Here is a 25,313-nt window from a genome sequence, read left to right on the forward strand (position 1 = left end):
ACAGACAGCAGGGGAGGAGTTCAAGCAGATCACTGAAATCAATATGAGCACATTCAGTCCCCTCCGAAACCCACATGTGACTGGTTTGTATTCTCCCCGTAGAGGGCAGGGTACCTCCATACCTTTCCAGGTCTCTGCTTAAACTTTCCAGGGGGTTCAATGTCTAGCCTGGTCTCTTTCCACGACTGTCTCTTGTGGCAGTCTCTACCCAGTAACCATAATAGGGCAGCCAGCCCCAGAAACCCTAAAGAAGAGTTGCTCAATAGTTGTTGTGTGGCTCAGTTTTAACCAATTAACCCTTCCCCAAATGGCTCCTGATTAAACTCTCTCAAACAAGGTGGGCACTGCATTGGATTTCTTTTCCAACTCTATCTAGCCTGCCATGTGGAAGTCATTTTCAGAACAAAACTCCATGTGGTTTTTGCAGTTTACAATAGCCATGGGCTTTTGTTGGTCCTAGGGCTGCTGGCCAGGTCTTCTGTTTCTTCCTGGAGCTCCCAACTTACCTTGTATCTGTGGAGTCAGGTCTCCCTCTTTCACAGTCATGCTCAGCATTCCACTACTTCCTTCTTTTCTCAGCTTCATGCTGTTTTTCTCCAGCCTTCCTGTAGTTCTTCATTTTCCTGTCAGTCCCTCTCAATTTCCAGAGATCTACTTTTTGCTCATCAAGTTGTTGTTTTCTAGGGGTCTCCATTCCAGGTCCCGGAGAGGCTGTATTTTGCTGCTGGACTCTATTCCAGCATCTTCATGGTTTTGTTTTTTTTCATGGTGATAACAACACTTAACATGAAATCTTCTCTTAGCAAAATTTTAACTGTACGTTACAGTATTATTAACCACACACAATGTTATGCCATATATCTCCAGAACTTACTCATCTTGTACAACTAAAACTTTAAACCTGTTAAATAGCAGATCCTGACAACCATCATTCTTGTCCCTGCTTCTGTGAAGTTCATTATTATAGCACCTTCATATAAGTCAAATGATGCAATACTTATCTTTCTGTGACCGGCTTCTTTCACTTTGCATAATGCCCACAATATTCATCCATGTTATCACATAAAGATTGGCTTTTTGAAGGCTGAGTAATATTCTACTGCATGTATATATCACAATTTTTTTTGTCTATTCATCATTGGATAGATCTTTAAGTTATTTCCTCATCTTGTCTATTATGAAATATGTTGCAATGAATATAAGAGTGTGAATACTTTTTCAAGATCCTGATTTTGGAGAGGAAATGTACACAGGCACAAGATTTCTGTATCATATAATATTCCTGTTTATAATTTTTGAGGAAAAATGAAATTACTGTTTTCCACAGTGGCTGAACCAATGTACATTCTTACTAATGATTTATAAGCATTCATATTTTTCTAAACCTCACCACAAATTTAATTTCTTTGTTGTTTTGTTTTAATAATTGCCATCCTAAGAAGTTTGATGTAATATCACATTGTACAGATAATTCTTTCTGTGGCGAATCGTCCTGACACTTAGAACTAAACTATTTTATTCTCTCATTAGATAAAAAATGCTCACTGAATAAGAACCTCCAACCAGATTACTGTGGCACCATGATAAAATGGAATAAAGCAAGGTCATTCATATTTTCATGTGAGCACAGACAAAAAGAGTCACACTGCCATCTTTAAAATCTCAAACATGTCTTCACTTGCCCCAAAAGAATGACAGCTCCTTTGCACCAAATACAGATTTGTCATCTTGCTAGCCCTCCTTTCCCAAGGGTTAAGATTTATTCAGTCAGAATTACATTCATTTTTGACAGCATCCAATCTACAGCAAATCAGTAGTTTAGCCTGTCCCAAAATGACCCAGCAAAGACCAGCATGCTGTTTTTTTTTCCCTAACCCTTTTACTGAGCCACATTATGGTTCCCGATGGTATAGTCCCCCTTTTTGCAATAAGCAATAAATACAGCTGTCTGATTACAAGTGTAATTTTTATGTCTGTGGTGGTCTTCAGCTGCTCGGCTCTGACAGTGCCATCCCTGCTGGGTCAGCCCAAGTTTCCTTGTGACACAACCCAAAGTGTCCCATACAATGCCAAATGCCTTCCGGGAGGAGAGGGCAATACACTAACACTGGGCCAAGGTCTTGACCCCGAGGTCAGTCTTACTTTTACTTAGCAATAAGCACCCAGACACTGGGAATTCTGAGTTGAAGGACTCTCTGGTTCCTTTGAAACTTTCATTTGACTCTTTTCCTACCATCTTGTTTTCTTCTTATTTCTTCTCACATTCATTGTGAAATTATTCTTGTAGCCATGTATCTTGTTTGAATCTGTCGTGTAACATTTAGAAAGAAATTTTATTTTAGCTTCCAGCAAATACCACATGTAAAAAAAGCCAACAGTTAGTTTTTGTTTTTAATAAAATCTGTTTTGCATGGATTCCAAGCCCCCTAGGCACCCTAGTATTCTATAGTATATATATATATGTGTATATATATATATACACACACACACATATCTATATATATATACACACATATCTATACATATATATATACACACACATATCTATACATATATACACATATATACGTATATACATATATATGTATAGATACATATATACACATATATACGTACATACATATATATGTATACATACATATATCTATACATATATATATGACTAGCGAACTGCAATCAATACAGAACTATTATATGTGTGTGTGTGTGTGTGTGTGTGTGTGTGTGTGCGTGTGACACTAGAGAACTTTAAAACCAGGGAGATTTCCAGAGACTGCTGTGAGAATTTAGTCATGTTTTTACTAATTTTTTTGTAGACATGCCCATAGGCCTTGGGGCAATGAGTTCATTTAAACAAATAGAAATGATACATGAATAACCAAATTGCCCCTAATTTATCTCTATGATTAGTCCCATAGAACAGCAGGGTAGTTTTGTGATTCCACCCGTAAACTGCTAGAAAACTATGGAAATGTATTTACTATCAAGGGTATTTAAGATATTTTGCTAAAATGATGTAGAATAAATCATATTTATTCACTTGGACAGTGGTTCTAATCACCTTCAGCCTCCCTTGTATTCTATCATTTCTTGTATCATTAAGATTATTATGTTGTAAGCCAAGTACATTCACTTTGGCTATGCTAAGGAAAAAAAAGAATACACTGGAAAGAGCAGGATAAAGAATAAAGCAAAACACCTAAGGAACAAATAGGGTCAGTAGCTTTAGGGAACCTTTGTAACAGGTACTCTATGACAGTCTCTTTCAGGTTCTACCACTGAAACAAATGTTGCAAATTTTTCTGTGTTGTTTTTGCTCAGTTAAAAAATTTGTAGTTTAAAACACAATTGGCCCTGCCCATGTATGTGACAGCTCTTAGATGAGTACGGATGGGGACATTTTGTTTAAATTCCCTACAAGCCTGTATCCAATCTAAAAGATTTAGTCATTGTAGTCAGCAGAGAAATGGTTCTCCAAGGACCCCCATACCCTTTTCCTTGGAATTTGTCAATCTATCTGGGGACATGGCTAAGGGAAAGGAAGTCTACAAATCAGCTGACCATACAGTAGGGAGATTATTTTGAATTATCTCAATGGGCCCAAAGTAATTAGAAAAGTCCATAATGATGGAAGAATGTGGTCAAAGTGTAGTGTCAGAGTGAGATATTACTAAAGAAAGAGACACTTAACATTTCTGGCTTTGAAGCTGGAATTAGAGGACCATGAACCAAGTAATAGGGTGACATCTGATGCTGAAAAAGACAAAGAAACAAATTCTCTCCCTAGAGCTTCCAGAATAAATGTATTCCTGCCAAGAGTTTCATTATAGTTAAGAGATTCATTTTGGACTTCTGATCTCCCGAACAGAAAGATAATAGTTATATGATCTAAACTTCTAAAGTTGCAGTAATTTAGGGCTGGGGATTTAGCTCAGTGGTTTCTCTGCCTGCTGTGCAAGCGCAAGGACCCGAGTTCAATCCCCGATACCAAAAAAAAATAGTACTAAAATTGCAGTAATTTGTTAAAACACCAATAAGAAACTGATATATTTATTTTTAAATAGATCATTGAAATTTGTAATAAATATTTGACAATTAAGCAATAAAATCCAAAAATAAAAAGTGAAATACTTATGTACAGATGTCTCTAATGGTACTCATTCAACAAAAAACAAAGGAAAAATGAATAACAACTTTTAATTCTCTCTTTTATTTATGTTTTGGTATCGCGGATCGAACTTGGGACCTTGTGCTTTCGAGGCAGGTGGCAGAACCACTGAGCGAAATAAATCCCTGGCCCAAAAACTTCTAATTCTGTAATACGATTCTTAGTCTCAAACTACTTTTCTATTCAAAAACAGCAGCAAAGACACACAAAAAAATTATCTATGCATAAAATTAATGTAAAGTATCAGTCACAGTAAGGGCAATCACTTGTCAGCACAAAGAAAATGATTCAATGAGAAACAATATATGAAGTATTGCACAAAATTTCTCATTTTCTTCAGTTTCCTTCTGAATAACATAAGTCAAGGTCTTTTTTTTTTTTAGCTCAGAAGTGTTGCTGTGTCTTAGAACTTTTCTGTTTTCCAGTTGCATTAGAAACATTCTTTAATCTATACACAATGTTTTAGAAACCTAGGTGCTAACACACAGAGATAATCTAACAAATTTTGTCTGTGATGATTTTACGCACCAATTTGATTGGGCTATGTCATGTCCTGATGTTTGGTCCAACATTGCTTTGTATGTTTATTGGAAAGTGTTTGAGTATTAGTTGAATATTGAAATAGATAGATGATTATCTCAGATTGCCTTCCTTTATGTGGGTTGGCATCATCCAATCAGGTGAAGGCCAGACTAAAACAAAAGCCTGACCCTCCCTAACATGTAGAGGAATCCTTAGTTCCTGGCTGGGACACTGCTCTGTTTTGTTTTGTTTTTTCCTACCTGTATTTCAGCACTCCTAGAGCATGCTGACTGAATACAGGTCTTAAGACTTGTTAACCTCCATAATCACACATCAGTTCCTTATAATGAGTCTACCTAGACATCCATCCATCTAGCCATTCATCCAAAGATAGACTCTATTGATTCTGTTTCTCTGGTGAACTCTCACCAATATACCATATAAGAAAAATGCACATTTTATAATAACTAAAAATTCTATTACTGTGAGGTAGATCCACTTAAAGAAAAAAATCAAAAAGGAACTATTGCCGCCTCATTCAAGGTTCATACAATTAACAGAGACTTAGTGTAAAAACATCAAAACAAAGAAGTTAAATATATACACATATAGTGTCTATATTATATGCATGTATATAGTATATATTTATATAGCAATATATAGTTACATTACTGTTGGTGTATATTTTTCTATTGTGAATGCATAAGGATACGCCTGTGTGTATGTCTGTGTGTATGGGTTTATTTTTAATATCTTGCCATCATCATTAATGATATACTTTGTACTTCACTTCCATAAATACACTTCTTTATCATTTCTTCCAATACATAATAATTTCATATTGCTCAGCATTTAAGGTTTTTCTAATTCTTGATGAAACGGTCTGTACTAACAGACACATTCTATTATGTATCAGGATAAGTTGTTGGGGGTGGATTTACTGGACAAAAAATTTGTTGATTTAAAATGTTAAATCATACTATACTTCTGCAGCCATTAGCTTGTCATCATCATTAAGGGACTAGTAAATTTCAAAACAAGCTGCTAACTTTGGGTTTTTTTTAAAGGCAAAAGAAATTATTAGTCACAGAAGGGATGTGGTATCCAGTATTATTATTTGTTATTTTGAAAAAAACAACATTAGGAAACATTAAGTATATAAAAAAGAAGTCTAAAAACTGGGTCTCCTAATGTTGCAGGATGCAGTTGCCACTCATTGAGAAGGTAGTCAGACTGCCTCCTGTTTGCTTTGGGGAAACAGTAGGGTGCATTTGCCTTTCATATCAGCCAACTTTGAATCAGTCTCCTTGGCTTATGCTGCTTCTCTCTCCAGTGCCCTTCATACATCATGCATCATAGGCTAGAACAAAACGTGCCTGTTTCTGAGAAATGGGGCATTGAAAATCAAAATCACTCATCTTTTGTTCCTTGTCATTAATTTTTGAGTTTTTAAAATACCTAAATGAAAATGTCTTCAGAATGCAATTAATGGATTAAGAATATATATGTACATGTATACACAAACATGATATACATGGCTTTATACAAGAATGATTATTTTTAGTCCTAAAAGGGAAATCCAAAGACATTTAATCTATATTCTCTATGAATAAATTTGCCAATCTCTAGCAAGTGCCAAATGCAAATTTATTATAATTCTAAATTGGTTCTATAATGGGCTCAGTGACAAAACATATGATTTAATGTTCTTCATTATGGTATTGTTTATGTTATATTGGAAAGTCCCTTTATTACTATTTAACCACATTAAATTTCCCTGAGGAATCTGATTATCCATTAAGGCTTTAAACAGATGTGTCACCCTGGACAGACTTAAGAACTGAGTTTAATCTCTGACGGGGACCAGATGACATTGCAGAAGAAAGAGAGAGAGAGAAATTATTTTTCTGTGTAATTTGATGCACAAAGCACCTTGAGATGGAAGGTAAGGAGTGGGTGGTACTGATACTCTTTGCCGTAATCAAATATCATGCAATAACTTGAAGCAAAAGTTTAGATTATTCTTAAGATTTTCTTCATCAATCTATATAGAGATGATACACTTAGACTTTCTTAATCCTTACTATCAACAATACAGGTCTTCAAAAAAACAAGACCATGTGTAATTCTGTTGTTTTTTTTTTAGTTTTTATTGGTACATTTTAGGTATACAATTCATTTACATTTATCATTGGGTGTTTGTACCTGTACATGATGTATCTTGGTTCTTATGTTTTTTTCCCCATAACCTGTGCACCCTTCACCTGCTCCACCCTTCTTTATTTACATAGATTCCATTTCCTTTTTTCTTTTCTTTTCTCATAGTTTTTCCTTTCCCTCTTTTCCTTTCCCCTTCCCCTCCCTTCACTCCTTCGTCTTTGGACCTTTTTTCCTATTTCAAATTATCAATTATTCACTTTAATCATTTTAACCCTTGTTTACACTATCAGTTTCTCACACTAGTGAAACTATTTGGTATTTACACATGTGTGTCCTATTTATTTCACTTAAGAGTATGGCCTCGATATGCATCCATTTAGCTATAAATGACTCTAGTTTTTCGTTCTTTATGGCTGAGTAGTACTCCATTTTATTAAAAACCCCACATTTTCTTTATCCAGTTTCCAGTCGATGGGCACTTGGGCTGCTTCCAAGCTTTAGCTATCACAAACTGTGCCGCTATGAACAGGGGTGCACATATATCACTGTGGTATGATTCTTTTAATTCTTTTGGGAAGATCCCCAGCAGGGGAATAGCTGGGTCAAATGGGACCTCTAGTCCTAGTTCTTTGAGGTAACTCCATACTGACTTCCACAGTGGTTTCACCAGTTTGCACTCCCACCAGCAATGGAGAAGGGTTCCTTTCTCCCCACAACCTCGCCAGCATTTGTTATTTGTTGATTTCTTGATAGCAGCCATTCTTTCTGGGGTGAGGTAGAATCTCAGTGTTGTTTTCATCTGCATCTCTCAAATGACGAGTGATGTTGAACATTTTTTCAATCTAACCAAGGAAGCAAAAGACCTCTATGCTGAAAACTACAGCACTCTGAAAAAAGAGATTGAAGAGGATATGAGATGGAAAGACATCCCTTGCTCCTGGGTAGGAAGAACCAATATAGTGAAAATGGCCATACTTCCAAAACTACTATAAGATTCAATGCAGTGCCAATTGAAATTCCAACAATATACTTCACAGAACTAGAGAAAACAATTCAAACATTCATTTGGAACCGTAAGAGACCTAGAATAGCTAAAGCAATTCTAAGCAACAGAGACATGGCTGGGGGTATCACAATCCCCAACTTGAAACTATATTACAAAGCTACTGTGATAAAATCAGTATGGTACTAGCAAAGGAACAGACCTGAGGATCAGTGGAATAGATTAGAAGATGCAGAAACAACTCCAGACATGCTCAGCCACCTCATCTTTGACAAAGGAGCCAACCACCCTCATTGGAGGAAAGATAGCCTATTTAATAAATGGGGTTGGAAAAACTAGATTTCAACCTGCTACAGATTGAAACTAGACCCATACCTATCACCATGCACTAAACTAAGACCGAAGTGGATTAAAGATATAAATATTAAGACAAAAACACTAAACTGGATGGAAGATAAGTTAGGTAAAACTCTTGAAGACATTGGCATCGGAAAAGACTTCATGAACAAAACCTCAGCAGCACGGGAACTAGCAGAAAGAATCAACAACTGGGATCTTGTCTTCTTAAAAAGCTTCTGCACTGCAAAAGAAACCACCAACAGAGCTAACAGACAACCTACAATATGGGAAAAAAATTTTAGCAGTTGTACCTCAGACAAGGGACTACTATCTAGAATATATAAAGAATTGAAAAAAATCAGAACCCCCAAATTCAAAGACCCAGTTCAAAAATGGGCATCTGAAATGAACAGACATTTCTCAGACAAGGAAGTAAAACCAGCAAACAAATATATGAAAAAAATGTTCAACATCACTTCTCATTCGAAATGCAGATGAAGATCATGTGTAATTCTGTTCTTCAAGCCTTGTTTAATTTTGTTCTCATTACTAAAGTGAAGTTTCAGATATAAAACACAGTGAAGTCATGAAGATTTACATTGAAACATTACAGAGACACTGTAAAAAGTCATTTCCAAAGTCAAAGTGGAAATTTATTTAGATTTTGAGATATTTTATTTGACACAGTTTAAAAACATAAGAGCAAAGGAAATCTCTTTTAAATCATTCATTTCTAGAACTAAATATTCAATAGCTCTTCTCCAGTACAATGTATTCCCTTGGCTTTGTTCCTTTTATTTTATTATTTTTCAACATAATTCAAACAGCATTTTTATCAGTCTTGAAGCTAGGTCGCAAATCTAAGCCCTAGAGAATTATGCCAATAAATCATTACAGATTTCGTATTCATGCTCCGGTTATCCATGAGGAACAAATAGCACTTATACAAACATCACAATTTTGTTCAAACATTCATTCGACATATATTTACCAGGTATCTGCAAGGTGTGGAGTCCTCTGAAGACAATAAATGTACCACATTTCTCTTCTAAGAGAAAGAGCAGACACCTTAGTAAGGCTACTTTTCTCTACAGCTTTGTTTCTCAACTTTTCTCCATTTTCCCCTGGCTGACACCCACTGGCCTTTCCAGACATTCCAATCCCTTAGCTAAGACTTCAATTTCCTTTTGCCATTGGCACTGGATATTTCTATTTAACTTGCATGGACCATTCTTATCAGCCAAACCTGCCATAGTTAACTTCTAGGCAGACAAGTTCTCATCATCTTTTCTTTAAGAGATTTTTCTTTGATTCTTGAGTATAGATGAGATTCTTTTATGACAAGCTATCATTTGGTAAATTATAATTATGTATTAAAATGATTATTTTACTGACATGCATCTATTTTTCTCTCAAAATCTTCATAAAAAAAGACCATGACTTTATTTTGCAACTAATTTTATTACTGGAACACATTGGGTTGCCTGGAAAATGAAAGTACACATACTTGCAGAGTAATGGATGAATTAAAAATGCAAGTGACTGGCATCTAATGTACAATGTAACTAGAAGCCACAGCTTATATCAACATGTCAATTAATGACTGAATAAAAAGCAAAGCAAAAATTCAACTGAATGAGATAGGAATAGTGAGTAATACAATAATATAGGCTTTTACATTTTCAGCCAATGATGCTAGAATGGTGCAAGACAACTGTAAGAAGAGACATGAGAATGGAAATGGAAGGAAGAAAGGAATGGAATTCATATGAGAAAATGACAAAATGGAAACAAAGTCTTTGTAGATAGGGAGGGGTGGAGGGCTTGAAGGAATGGGGGAAAAATAAGCACCAAGATGGATTACGTAAAGGTGCAAATTCCCAATGATGAATGTCATTATATTGTATACCTCAAATGTACCAATAAAATTAATTTTTTAAAAAAGAGACATGAGATTAGAATCTTAGAAGATATGGAGGATTTTGATAAGTGACAAAAAAAACATTCAGGATTCTTTCTAATGTGTTATAAAAATCCACCCAGCATTTGGAAGAAAGCTTTCAAGTAAAGAGTAAGAGAAAGCCAGACAATCATTTAAGGGTGGGTGACAGAGAATAGGGATGAGTACTGAGAATTTGGACTGGACTGGTGAGTGAAAAGGCAGAGAAAGAGGAGGAGGAATTAACTTGGAACATTACACTGGAATAATCAGGGGCAGCCATCACACATGTGCAAGGTAGAGTTAGTGGACAAACACAAAACTGAAAATGATCCCAAGATTTCACTTCAGTATGGTTATTTCTTTAAATACATTAGAACATATAATGTTTATAAAATCTCATGTATTGAACATTAACTATGAGAAGTGTAAACAAGTACTTTTAAGGACCATTTTACTTTAGACTCACAGCAGCATGAAGAGGGCATTATTTTTCCCCACAAGTTGAGGCTAATGCCAAAAATCTTATCAATAAGTGCCTCAATCAAGAGTCCAGCTCTCAGCCTCACAGCTCATAACATGGCTCAGTAAACTGTACTTTATCTCTTGTAGAAGCTAGTGTAATGTATGATGCAATATTAACTTCATATTAATCTAATGCCACCTCCATACCAGAAAAAAAAATGGCATGCTTCAAGAGGATTTGCCTGAGAAAACATTTTCAACTAGGAAAACTTTGCTCTAAGTTTTATTTATATAACTCTCTTAGAGATTTCTCTAACCAAGTATTGCCTTAGGATCATTCTAACCCCTCACCCAAGAACCCTGCTCTCTATATACTCACCATCGTATTTGCAACAAACATAGCTTATGAATGTCCTATTGCAAATGTGGTCCTAAACAAAGAGCAAGTCACTATAGGGTTGGGGAGAGGAGATCAGTGTTGGCAAGCTTGCCTGGCATTCTGCGGGCACTGCTGTCCAGCCTCCACACCCCGAAAACAAAACACTAAAACCAAAAAGGCCAACTGCCATCTTTTTTGGAGTGTGTTTCAGGATAACAACTCGTAATAAAGTATTAATACTTGTCAATCACCTTCTCAAAATCTGCATTTTAACATTAACTTTCAGTAATTTCAACTAACAGTTTTCAAAATATATGGCTACTGAAAGTCCCATATTAAAAACACATGAAAATACTGCTTGTTTCATTAACAGAATGGCCATTCCCATTTGTCGAGAAAAAAAATACTAGTAAAGCTTATAAGGAAACACTTCCAGTTGTCCTCACAGTCCATTTAAAAATCCAGTGTTCTGATCCAAGAGAATGATTAACAGATTAGTTTTCGACACTGGTAAGTAGGGATGAAGAGATGGATGGATGAGAAAAAAATCTTAGACTCCCTTAAAGATTAAACCACACAGGCAAGCACTTACTCCTACTCAACATAAAGATAAAGTTATATCTGGCTTGAATGAGTCCAAGGCATTGGTTTCAGCAAGAATTCACTGGACACAAGTTATTTACTTTGTTTTAGACATGGGTTAGCCTTGAATAGCCTCCTTGAATTTGGATGATCAAAGGAGGAAAGAGAGATTGATGAGTCCTTCTCAGCCACAGTTGGTTTAATCACAGTGTGGTTGTGTTTCCATGTGCCACCTGGACCTGAATGGCCCACACTGAGCACCAATGAAAAATGGCCTTTTCATTTCACTTAGGATTCTCTCCTGATCCTTAATGCCTTCCATAATTAAGGAGTAACTACCAAGGCGTGGGGCATTTCTAGGGGATTAATAGCCAGCTGGGAGAGTTGATGGCCCGAAGCTGAGTGGGGACTCATTAACCTCGGCTGGTCATTAATTCCTCAGGAGCTGCCTGGGGTGGGGGCTGGGAGGGGGAGCAGCTCATTTGATTGTATTTCTAGGAAAAGAGAAAAGTAAACACTTAAATGTACAGAGGCATAGTATATCTTCCTGGGCAAGAGAGTGCTGTCTCTAGTGCTCCACTGGCATCATGTCGCCAGGCTTCTCATCTCTTTTGCTTTGGGTGCTGGTGTTGGAGAGGACAGAGATAAATGAGGTGGGCTCCGGATGCCAACGGAGGTGAAGAATCGGGAATATGCTAAACGATGAAGTTAAAAGGGTCGCACTTCAGGCCAGCCAAGCCTCACCCTTTCTGAATCACAGCCCTCACATGGGCAAATAAGCCAATCCTGGTACATTAAATCATCAGCTCTCCTGAACTCTCTCTCTTCTGTTTATTCTAAGGTGTTTTAAAAATATTACATGTTGCTGCATGTGGTGGAAATAAGCCATCTTTTCTATGGCCAGCAGAATGTACTGCAGATCACTTTGAGCACAACTGAATACTTGCTATGGGAATTTCAGTCCTGCTTGTCCTGTAATATAGAACTCCACTCCCCTCTATGTTTCATAGATAAAGCTTTGTCTGTATAGACAAGGATATAATGGACAAGGCTGATCAATGCTACCTTGTTTGTAATAGCAAAAAACTCCAATGTGCCTAAATATTCATCAGTATGAGGATGACTATAGTATGTCCATAATTCAGAGAGCCAGGTAGCAGTTAAAAGAATAAAGTAAACACTACATATATAAGTGATCCTTCCATACTTATAATAGGAAAAACAATGAGAGCACTATGTATATTCTATCATATAATTTAGGTGAAAATAACAAAACAGTACTGGTTTCTGTGGATACATATATGCATGTAAGACAATAGAAAATGGTATGGAGGAAATAAAACATACAAGAAACACACATGGTACATACACACTCATGAACATAGATATACCCCAAAGTAAAAAAAACCTAGTGATTACCTTTGGGAAAGTGGGACTGTGGGGACATCAACTTTATCTCTAATTTAAATATTTTTTATTCAGAGATCCTGTTTTCATTTGATAACTGGTTATTTATAATTAATATTAAATAAATGTGTTAGTCACTTTCTCATCACTGGTTCAATATACCTGACATTCATAACTTCAAGGAACAGAGGTTTACCTTTGGTCACAGGTACAATCTATGGTCAACTGGCTCTAAGGCATGCTATCAAGGCAAAGAAGCATAGAGGAAGAAAAGCTGCTCAAGTCACGGTAGCCAGGAAGCAAAGAGGGAAGGAAGGAACTGGGGAGAGACATACAACCTTTTATGTCACAATCCAAGTAACCTGCCTCTTCTGACCAAGCCCCAACCCCTCACATTACATATGATTCAATTATCCTTCAAAACTCCCACTTACGAGACGTGAGGCTTTGGGGGAGCATACAGTCATAAACCATAACAGTCAGAAAGCGAAACAGTAAGTGTAAGATGGAAACAAGAAGCCAGGTTTTATAGGACTCTTAAGTGCTTGAGGCATCTTATGTTAGACAGGAGGTGAAGAATCTGTATTTTTGGACTGAAGTCACAGAATCAAACTTGCGGAATAGGAGATCATGCTTTCCATAACAGGCTAGAGTCCCTGAACATACTCGCCTATTATAAAAAAAAGCAAAGTCTTTGATGGAAATACTGCCTCCAAATGATAGTACAGACTCACTAAAACATGGATATTAGGAATTCACTTATTGATATGAATTAATGCTCCTTAGAGTTTGTGGTAGGGGAAATGAGGACAAAGGAAAATGTCTCAGATGAATTGGTGATAACCTCACATATTTAATTCTTGGTGCGCAGATGGATGTTAACAGTTCATACTTCTTCACTATTAATGTCTGTCTCCAGAAAATCTTGCGCGTCATCTTAGATCTGCCATTTAACTGTGGACAAATTATTTCAGTACTGTGAGTCTCAGCTTTCTCATGCATAAAATTAGAAGACTAATGATAATTCTTGACTAATAGATTGCTGTAAGGATTAAATATGATAATTCATGCAAAAGAGTTGGCTCATAAAAATTACAGAATTTATCTACTATTATTTTATTGCCAATATTATCACAACTAGTGCAAAACTACGAGTTTTGTTTTTCATACTATTCTTTCGTTCAGTAAATATATATATTTATTTTGTAAGCAATGATGCTAGAGGTGAAGTGGTAGAGTATTATTTGTTAGTCATTACTCTTCCCATATTGATGTCAAATCATTTTCATGCCAAGATAATGGAGACATCCACAGGTGATCACAGCTTAGCAGCACAGAAAAACTAAGGTTGATATCCTTTCCTGCCTAGTAAAGGTATTCTCCAATCCCTATCTTCCAAACATAGAACACATAAGCAATCATTGTAATATGTGGCCCCTAATTGTGCTGCTCTAAGTACATTTCCATATACTAGTAAAACACTTATTCCAAACAATGAAAATACTTTTTGAAATACTTGCTACAATTCTCCATAAAACATTGGTCTTTTTTTTTTGCATTAAAGCCATTAGATTCAAATTTATCATTTCAAGCTGGGACGAGAGCTGGTGACCTAGGATTGATTCCATGAAGTTGAAGCTGGTACAGTTGATGCTGTAAGTCATCCTGCACAGGTGATGAGCCTCCACATTATGTACACTATCTTCACTGGCTCAGGTCCTCCTTCTGGCAAAAACTGAGACTCTGACTGATCACCTTTAAAATAGGTCTAATACATTTTTAAAGTAAAATAATTAAAGTGAAAGTGCTAAGGAAATAGCATGCAAATAAAATATAATATACTGCCATAATATATGGCCCTTCCCAGGATAAAAGGTTCCTTTGGTAACTCTAGGACCATAGCTTCATTAATAGGCTCAGCAAGCTATCCATAAATGCATGTCAACTGAGTGCCTAAAAGCAAGAATAAAAGGAAAAATTATAGAGCTGAACAGGAATGTCAGGATAACTGGATGGGGGTTGGTGATTTCCCATTAAGCAGTCCACTTTAGTGTGTGTGTATCCATCTGTGCATGTGGAGGACGAGAAGTTTTAAGGGACAAAGGGGGCTAGGACCAACTCCAGCATCTCTACCTCTGAAGGCACCCAATTTTGACCATATGCCTAGAACACTGTTCTCAAAGAATGGTCTCAGGGCCAGGATCATCTGCATTAACTTACTAATTAGAGATGCAAATTCTGGGGCTCCTGCAGCAGAAGCTCTTAGGATACAGAAATAGGGTCCTACTGCCTTTTTTATTTTTGGAGCACTCTAGCTGATTTTCGTGCATGCTAAATTTTTATGGCCACTATCACACTGGGAATTATACATAATCAAAGTTGTGATTCCTAAAGTTAGGAGGAGAATCGACCACAGTTTGATGGACTGAGGGGCCTTGGAGATTAAGGACTACTATTCGCCACAAAACGGTACATGGAGGTTAAAAAGATGAGCAATGCTATTTTCTGAAACTGTACACATTTAATATCGGCAAACAAAAATGACAATATTGCCACCTTAGCTTTTAAAAATAAATGTCAAACTGTCTTTAAAACACAGGGAAATCAGTGCATTGAGTCTTTATGTAAGTCAGCTTTCCATCACCAAGACAAAATATCTGAGAAAATCAATTTATAAAGTAGAAAAGTTTATTTTTATCCTATGGCTTCAGAATTTGCAGTCCCTGGTTGCTTGGCCCTGTTTCTTTGGATGTGTGCACCAATGCTCATCTCCTTGTGGCCAGAAAGAAAATAAAGAGAAAAGGTGCAGCAACACCTTCTTAATAGTTCCATAGGCTGGCACTCAAGCTTTTAAGACATATGCCATGGAGGGACACTCTGGATCCAGAATACAGGTCTTAACTTGACTTTTCTAAACTAGCAAACCTATGTTATAGATCAAAGCAGCTACAGGTATAAATTCCTCCCAGCAAACAAGACTGCTGTCTGAAATAATTCATAATGAAGGCCCAACATGACTCACTTTTTAGATTATCTTCGATAACCTTATTGGAGTTTTCTCTTCCACCATCCTCAGAGCACAGAAGGTGAAGGAAGTATAGGGAGGGCTTGCCCAGGCAGAGAGAAAAAGCCATTTCCAGAGCCCTTATAAGCCTATTTAAAACATTACTTCAAAGGAGTTCCCGCAACAATTATTACAGCTCATTTGCCTGCAAATGTGCTCTGTTGTTAATCAGTCAGTCGTTAACCTCAGCAATATCAATGTGTTGTCACCATGCATTTCAAAGAGGTGAAGGAAGTTGGGCAGACAGTAAGAGCTACTTAATCTGAATGGGCCCACTACCTTATTTCTTCTTCCAAGGGAACACCTCAAAACAAAGATTTCTATCCCAGGCACTTAGCATTCTTTCTTAAGGTTTTCTTTGGGTCCTTTATTTAGTCTCATGCCCAGTTTGCTCTGATTGCCAAAGAAAGGCTCTCGTGGACCAAATAACACACTGGAAAAAATTGGAGGATTAGGACAGAGATGAAATTCAGGCAAAGGTCTACAGTTAAGGGGTGTAAAAGAGCAATTGCTCTTGCCTTCCTCTATACCAGAAAACTGGAGTCTCAGAGAATGAAGCTAGGAGAGGCCAAAGGGGAGCTATTAATTATCCAGAGAATAAACTCGAATGTCCTTTGACTGCAGTTTTTCTCCCAAAACGGGTCATTTAGAAATCCTTGTAGGTGCTAGGCCTGTAGTTTGTTCTTACATCAATCTTCTCTTAGGCTTCGTGCATCCTTCATATGCCATTCGGTGCTACGATCCCTGTCACCCATACAACCTCATGCAGTGGGCCGAGATTCTTAAGAGACAGTGCAAAAATTACAGGATGCTCCTCAGAAAGCTATGAGCACACTAAAATAATATGCAAAATTCTGTATGATTGATAATCTTTCTTAGGGAAGGATGCATAGCTTTCATAGAATTCCTGATCAAAAATCACTACAAAAATATTCCAAATTCTATTTTTAATAAGTATATATCAACTGTAATTACACTGATTCTTATATTTAGGGCACTGAATTGCATAGAATTACCACTTTTTATAAGTTAATCTTAGCCAGGTGCCAGAAATTTCAGTCAGTTCAATCTACTAAACACTTAATATGAACCTACAAATAAGTAATTTCATATTCAAGTTTAATATAAATTAAAATATTTCAATATAACATATACATACACTATGTTTAGTAGTGCAATATTTAAACATGTGTGAGTAAATTGTAGATGTTTATATATGACCATATGACACTGTCTAATATAAAGTTATTAGAGGTTTATACCGTATATGTACACAGTGCCATGTAGACAGGCATCTATAAGGCAATAAAAATACCTTAGGAGCATTATGTATCCAGCACTGAGGTCTGGACTGACTAGGTGAGGATTTTTGTTTTCTTTTCTCAAATTTGGTTTTTAAGGGCATTAGCTACTTTATACATAAAAGCATCAAAGTAATAAATACCGAATAATAAACAATTCTCATCATCCTCAGACTGTGGCCAGATTAACTCCTAAACATGACAAGACCCTTTTTTGTACAGATCTCCCTGTTAAAAATTATAACCCCACAGACGACCTGCAAATGCACGAGGACCATAGAGATCTGCTTAATAAAGACTCAGTATTCCACAAGGGTAGGCATCCCACACTTTTCCCAGCCCCTTTGCATACTCCCTTCTTCTGCCATAGCAATTTACATACATGCATAGTTAGTTAGGCTTTAAAACTGCTATTTAAATAAGGATGAAACTTTTTTTCTCTGACAAAGCACCACAAATAAATTATTGCTGGTGTCATAGATTACCTAGCTGCTACTTTGCTGGAAAGCTTCAAAGTATAACTTTGATGTGAAAAGAGTTTTAGAGAATATTCGAAAAAGGAACAATTTTGAAAAGGGAAACCTGAACACCAAATTTTTACAAAAATAGATAAGTACAGTGAGCCAGAAACCCACTTTTATGAAGGAATTCAAAGAAGTAATGTTTCTCCCTTTGGATAAAAATGATGGTAATAAAAATATACCTTTATTTTTTGGTTCTCAAACTTTCAGATACTCATTGTTTCCAAACATGTTGTATAGGAAACAAATTTGTGTACTCATGGATGCTGAGAAGTAAAAATAAAGAAAATGACCTCAGACAAGCTGTGTGGAAGATACTGGCATGCTTAAGAGGCTCAAGCTGAACTCATACAGTATGTTTCCAGTTGATAAGGGAGCGACAGAACATGTGAATAAAATGTTTTCAGTTAAGATTTTTTTTAATTTAAAATGCATAACTTTATTATCATTCACTAAACACACATATACAAAAATTAAAATTATTCGAAGAAAAGCAATGCAAGGGAAAACTATAATAATATTCAAATATAATAAAACTCAACAAAAGCAAAACTGAAAAGTACTTAAACATTTATTTTTCCATATAATGAAAAAAAAATCTCAAGCATTAACAAGACATCAAAGGATGTGATTTGTTTCAGAAAGATTTTCAAAACTAATATTGAACCAAGAGTGGTCTGGAGAAAAAGTTCTAATTAACTAGTAGACTCCACATAGGCCAAATTTTTTTAATTTAAATTTCAATATAGTCATATAACACGTGATGGAAATATAATCTGACAAATATGTTATTAGGCAGTTTCATCCATGTGTATCGCAAAGTACCACAAACAGTGCCAATTTCTAAGTGCCAACTGAAAAGGTATACGTCAATCATCTGTGATGGCCCTTTGATATTATCCAAATATGCAGTTAAACACCAGATACATGAGGCTACCACTGCCATAGCTGCACACTGTTTTACAGTAAACTTTTTGATATAAGTAGGATTACGCTCTAAAGGATGAAAAGTACAGCATGTTATGATAAGTACCTAAAACAGTAACGATCATTTATCACTATCGAGTACTGTATACTATACCTAGTTGTATGTGCTTCTTCTGGAAACATACACCTTCTCTCCTTTGATCTCAGTGACTCTTCCTTCTCAACCCACTGATGAGCTCCAGCCTAGTCTCTATCTACATCTCTTCCTATAGTTTTAAACACAATCTATATATGGATTCTTTCCAGATTCCAGCCTGTAACTCTGATTTCTCCCCTTCCCTTCCTGTCACCGCTACCCCTTTGAATCTTTTCTTTGAATTTCAAATTATCAATTATTCATTTTAATCATTTTAATCCTTAATTACACTTTCAGTTTTTTCACACTAGAGAAACAATTCGGTATTTACACATGTGTGTCCTATTTATTTCTCTTAAAAGGATGGCCTCAATATGCATCCATCTAGCTATAAATGTCTCTAGTTTCTCATTCTTTATGGCTGAATAGTACTCCATTTTATAAAAAAAACCACATCTTTATCCAGTCTCTAGTTGATGGGCACTTGGGCTGTTTCCAAGCTTTAGCTATTACAAACTGTGCTGCTATAAACATGGGTGCTCATATATCACTGTGGTATGATTCTTTTAATTCTTTTGGAAAGATCCCCAGCAGGGGAATAGCTGGGTCAAATGGGAGCTCTAGTCCTAGTTCTTTGAGGTATCTCCATACTGATTTCCACAGTGGTTGCACCAGTCTGCACTCCCACCAACAATGGAGAAAGGTTCCTTTCTCCCCACACCCCCACCAGCATTTGTTATTGGATGATTTCTTCATAACAGCCATTCTTTCTGGGGTGAGGTGGAATTTCAGTGTTGTTTTCATCTGCATGTCTCGAATGACCAGTGATGTTGAACATTTTTTCATACATTTATTTGCTGCTTTTACTTCTTTGTGTGAGAAATATTTGTTCATTTCAGATGCCCATTTTTGAATTGGATCTATGAATTTGGGGGTCTGATTTTTTTCAGTTCTTTATATATTCTAGATAATAGTCCTTTGTCTAAGGTACAACTGCTAAAAAATTTTTCTCACGTTGCAGGTTGACTCTTACCTCTGTTGGTAGTTTCTCTTGTAGTGCAGAAGATTTTTAAGAAGATGAGATCCCAGTTGTTGATTCTCTGCTAGTTCCCATGCTATGGAGGTTTTGTTCATAAAGTCTTTTCCTATGCCAATGTCTTCAAGAGTTCTACCTAACTTATCGTCCAGCAAGTTTAGTGTTTCTGGCTTAATAGTTATATCTTTAATCCACTTTGATCTTGGTTTAGTAAATGGTGATAGGTATGGGTCTAGTTTTAATCTTTGGCAGGTTCAAATCTAGTTTTTCCAACACCATTTATTAAATAGGCTATCTTTCCTCCAATGAGGGTGGTTGGTTCCTTTGTCAAAGATGAGGTGGCTGAGTATGTCTGGAGTTGTTTCTGCATCTTCTAATCTACTCCACTGATCCTTGGGTCTGTTTGCCAGTACCACGCTGTTTTTATCACAGTAGCTTTGTAGTATAGTTTCAAGTTGGGGCTTGTGATACCTCCAGCCATGTTTCTGTTGCCTAGGATTGCTTTTGCTATTCTAGGTTTCTTCTGCTTCAAAATGAATTTTTGGATTTTCTCTAATTCTGTGAAATATATTGTTGGAATTTCAATTGGCATTTCATTAAATCTATATAGTAGTTTTGGAAGGATGGCCATTTTCATTATACTGGTTCTTTCTACCCAGGAACAAGGGATGTCTTTCCATTTTCTTTTATCCTCCTCAATCTCCTTTTTCAGAGTGCTATAATTTCCTGTGTAGAGGTCTTTTCTTCCTTTGTTAGATTGATTCCTAGATATTTCATTTTGGGGGATGCTATTGTAAATGGAATTGTTTCACTAATTTCTCTCTCAGTGAGTCCATTATTTGTATACAAAAAAGCTATTGTTTTTTGAGTGTTGACCTTATATCCAGCTACTCTATTGAATCTGTCAATTAAGTCTAGAAGTCTTTTGACAGAGTGTTTTGGGTCTTCTATGTAAAGTATCATATCATCAGCAAATAATGCCAGTTTCACTTCTTCCTTTCCTATAGTTATTCCTTTTATTTCTCTTGTCTAATTGCTATGGCTATTGTTTCCAGAACTGTATTGAACAGGAGTGGTGATAGTGGGCGTCCTTGTCTTGTTGCTGATTTTAGTGTGAAAGTTTTCAGTTTTTGACCATTTAGTATGATGTTGGCTGTTGGGTTTTCATAGATAGCCTTAATCAAGTTGAGATAAAGACCTTCCATTTCAATTTTCTGTAGGGTTTTTATCATGAAGGGGTGTTGGATTTTGTTAAATGCCTTTTCTGAATCTATTGAGATGATCATATAGTTTTTGTCCTTGACTCTGTTAATATAGTGTATTACATTCATTGATTTACGAATGTTGAACCATCCTTGCATCCCTGGGATAAATCTGACTTGGTCAGGTTGTATGATTTTCTTGATGACCCTCTGTATTCTGTTTGCCAGTATCTTGTTGAGGATTTCTGCATCTATGTTCATTAGGGAGATTGATCTGTAGTTCTCTTTTTAGGTTGGGTCTTTCCCTGGTTTTTGAATCAAAGTAATACTTGTTTCCAGGAATGAATTTAGAAACTTTGCTTCCCTTTCAATTTCCTTGATGAGTTTAAAGAATAATGGTGGTAGTTCCTCTTTAAAAGTCTTGTAGAATTCAGCAGTGAAGCCATTCGGACATGGGCTTTTCTTTGTTGTTAAATATTTTATTACATTTTCAATTTCACTCACTGTAATTGGGTTGTTTAGAATTTCTATATCTTCATTTAACTTTGGCAATTCATATGTATCTATGAATCTGTCCATTTCTTCTGTGTTTTCCATTTTATTAGAGTACAGGTTCTCAAAGTAGGTATTGATGATGCTCTGGATTTCTGCTGGGTCTGTCGTGACTTCACCTCTTTCATTCTGAACTGCATGGATTTTAGCCTTTTCTTTCCTTTTTTTTGATAAGGTTGGCTAAGGGTTTATTGATTTTATTTATTCTCTCAAAAAATCAACTCTTGGCTTCATTGATTTTTTTGTATCTTTCTCTTAGACTCCATTGGATTGATTTCTGCTCTGATCTTTATAATTTCATCTATTATATGAGCTTTGGATTTGTTATGCTCTTCTTTTTCTAGGAGTTTGAGGTTCTGCATTAGATTACTTATTTGAGTTCTGTTTTCCTAACTTGGGCATTGACTGCTATGAATTTCCCATGTAGAACTGCTTTTATTGTGTTCCACAGATTTTTGTATGTTTCACTGGCATTATCATTTACTTGTAGAAACTGTCTAATTTCTTAATTTCCTCTGTGACCCATTGGTTGTTCAGGAGGGTGTTAATTTCCATGTGTTTGTGTGAGTTTTGCAGTTTCTTATGTTATTGATCTCCAATTTTATAGCATTACCGTCTGATAATATACAGGGTGTAACTTCAATTCTTTTACATTTACTTAAACATGTACTATGAGCTAGCATGTGGTCTATTTTGGAGAATGACCCATGTGCAGCTGAAAAGAATGTGTATTCTGATTTTTGAGGGAACACTCTGTAAATATGTATAAAGTCCATTTGTTCAATACCTTGGTTCAGTTCTAGGGCTTTATTCTTAATTTTTTGTCTAGATGATCTGTCTATTTGTGATAATGGGGTATTGAGTTCCCCCACTACAACTGTATTAGTGCTTATTTTTTTTCATGTCCATTAACATTTATTTTGTTTAGTTGGGGGCATTCGTATTTGGTGCATATACATTTATGATTGTCATCTCTTCCTCTTGGACTGTTCCCTTCACAAGGATGTAGTGACCATTTTTGTCTCTCTTAATTAGTTTTGGTTGGAAATCTACTTTGGCTGCAAATAAAATTGCTACCCCTACTTTTTTCTGTGTTCCTGTGGTGTGGAGAACTGTTTTCCATCCTTTTACTGTCAGTCTCTGAATTTCTTTTTGAGTTAGGTGTGTTTCTTGTGTACAGCATATTGTTGGATTTTGCTTCTTAATCCATTCTGTCAGTCTATTTCTTTTGATTGGTGAATTGAGACCATTAACATTGATATTTATAATTGATATTGACTCATCCTTGTTATGATGTTTTACTATTGTTGGCTCTTTTATTTCTTTTTTTTTTCTCCCTTTCCCTTTAGTTTCTTATCAAGCCTGGTGGCTTCCCTCTGTTGGGCTTCATGGAGTTGTGACCTTCATTGTCTTTTTCTAGGATATTGCTTAGAATTGTATGGAGTGCAAGTTCAGTGTTCATGAAATTTCTCAGGTGTTCTTTGTCGTGTAAGTATCTGATTTCCCCATCAATTTTGAAAGATAATTTTGGCAGATACAATAGTCTAGGTTGGAAGTTATTTTCTTTTATGGCTTGAAATACTTCACTCCAGGCTCTCCTTAACTTGAGGGTTTGTTGAGAAGTCTGCCATGATTCTGATGGGCTTTAGTTGTAGGTGATTTTTTTCTTTCTCTAACTGCCAGTAGGATTTTGTTCTTCTGCTGGGTTTCTGGGATCTTGACTATTATATATCTAGGCCTAGATTTTTATTGGATCATGGCTAGTTGGTGTTCTATATGCCTCACTTATCTGTATGTCCAATTCTCCACCTCTGTCTGGGAAGTTTTCTACTATTACTTCTGTGAACAGTTTTTTAATGTCAATTTTACTTTCTCCTGTTTTTTTGTGGACTCCTATCAGTCTTATGTTATTCTTCTTTGCATCATCCAGCAGTTGCTGAATTGATTTCTCATGGTCCCTTGCTATTTTTAAGAAGTCTCTGTTTTCATGGTTCTTAACTGCGATCCTGTCTTCTATATCTCATATTCTATCTTCAGATTCTCTTAATGCACTCTGCATGCTTTCAATGGAGTTTTTAATCTCCTGAATACCTGTTTGAATGTGTTTCTTGGATTCCATTTCTTTCTTATATTGGGGATCATAGTTTCCATTTCTTTCTTTTGCTGGGCATTCACGGCTTGTAGCATCTTTCTGCGCTAATCTATTTTTTTTATCTGTTTCTGATCTAGAGCCTCTAATCACGTCTTTCACTCTCCTCACCATCTCTGTAGTTATCTGTGAGACTCTTTCTGTTTTGAATTTTTCTAGAGCCTCATTCATCTGTTACTTCTTGTGCTATCAGTTCAGGGTGTCCAGGTGGTTGATTATCAGACTTTTCTTCCTCGTTTCCCCCAGAATTTGTCTTTTGTGGGGTGGAAGTCTGAGTTTGTGACTTGCTTAAATGTCTTCTCATTTTTGTTTTCGGTACTGTCCTTGGTTTAGTTCCTGGGTTGATACTTTGAAGTTGCTTATTGTAAGTATCATTGTTGATGTATTTAGAACACTTATGGAATAATTGCTTCTCAGAGGTATCTTCCAGGTATAGCTGGTCTTCAGGTTTTGAGTCTCTAATGACTCTGAGGCTGTCTCATTTTCATTTTACCAGGAAGGACAACTGATTAGATCAATCACAACACCTTAGCCCAAGTGATACAATCAGCAACACAATAGCATCAAGTACCTTTCAGAAAATGATAAATTGTGGTGGTTATTAACCTATCACATTCAACTGTGTAAATTAAATAAAACTCAAGGACCAATCCAGTGTATGTTTATAGTGAATAAACTCTTCAATATAGCAACTTTACCCTTTGGGATGGGGAGTTAGAAGGAGTTGGGGAAGGAGGAATAAGTAGAGGGACAGAGGAAGGTTAGCAGTGAGGCCAGAGGGCACAGGTGAGAGGAGAGAGAAGAAAAGAAAAATAAATAAAGAAGAAATATGAATTAGAGCCCGAATAAGAACACAAAGGGAGATGAAGAACAATGTGGGACAGCAAGGAAATGGGGGGGGGGAGAAAGAAAGGAAGGAGGAAGGAAGGAAGGAAGAAAGAAAGAAAGAAAGAAAGGAGGAAAGGAAAAATTTTTAAAGAGTAGAAAAAGAAAAAAATTGAAAATTAGAACAAAAAAGTAATTTTGAAAATAAATAAAAAATAAAAATGAAGGGGCTCCTTCAGGGTATACGTCTGCTGTCACAATAAACAATGTGAGCAGTAGTGTGCAGTTATAAGTCAATGAGTCTCAGTAAGCCAGTCACAGACCCGTGAGATTCAGGCAGATTTCTGGCTGCAAGTCTCCAGTTGAGCTCCCTGTCCTCCTGCAGGGTTGAACTCTGTAAGGTTCTACTGCAGGTTCCAGCTGCCTTTCCCCTGAAGACAGTCCAGGTTCTGATGGGAGGTGATGATCCTTCTAACTTACTAATTACAGTGGTGTGGTGTGGCTTTACTGCAGAGATTCTCTTCACTTTTCCAGTGGGCTTCAGTTTTCATCAGAGAGCCTGAGAGAGGCCCTCTCTCTGTTGTTCACTTCTGCAGCTCAGGACAATGGCCTTTATGTCCCCCTGTGTCTCTGTAG

General features: G+C 36.4%; 2 long non-coding RNA genes across 13 annotated transcripts in view; one reads left to right on the forward strand and one right to left on the reverse strand.

Annotated features, from left to right (window-relative positions):
- Positions 1-25,313, reverse strand: part of LOC110344792 (uncharacterized) — a 630,580-nt gene that overhangs the window by 474,682 nt on the left and 130,585 nt on the right. The gene's annotated exons all lie outside the window — the stretch shown is intronic.
- Positions 1-25,313, forward strand: part of LOC101715281 (uncharacterized) — a 54,195-nt gene that overhangs the window by 25,209 nt on the left and 3,673 nt on the right. For 2 of the 8 annotated variants that reach the window (XR_015444642.1, XR_015444641.1), the window contains one exon: positions 14,529-14,637. The exons of 2 other annotated variants lie outside the window; for them this stretch is intronic. This is a non-coding gene — a long non-coding RNA (uncharacterized LOC101715281). Of the gene's footprint in view, positions 1-6,521; positions 6,636-14,528; positions 14,638-25,313 lie in introns of all 8 variants that reach the window. 4 more of the 8 variants (XR_015444639.1, XR_015444640.1, XR_015444638.1 and 1 more) reach the window with 3 other exon arrangements.

Source organism: Heterocephalus glaber, unplaced genomic scaffold (assembly GCF_053883595.1).
Source record: "Heterocephalus glaber isolate CG9 unplaced genomic scaffold, H.glaber_assembly_v1.0 deba00001606, whole genome shotgun sequence".
NCBI lineage: Eukaryota > Metazoa > Chordata > Mammalia > Rodentia > Bathyergidae > Heterocephalus > Heterocephalus glaber.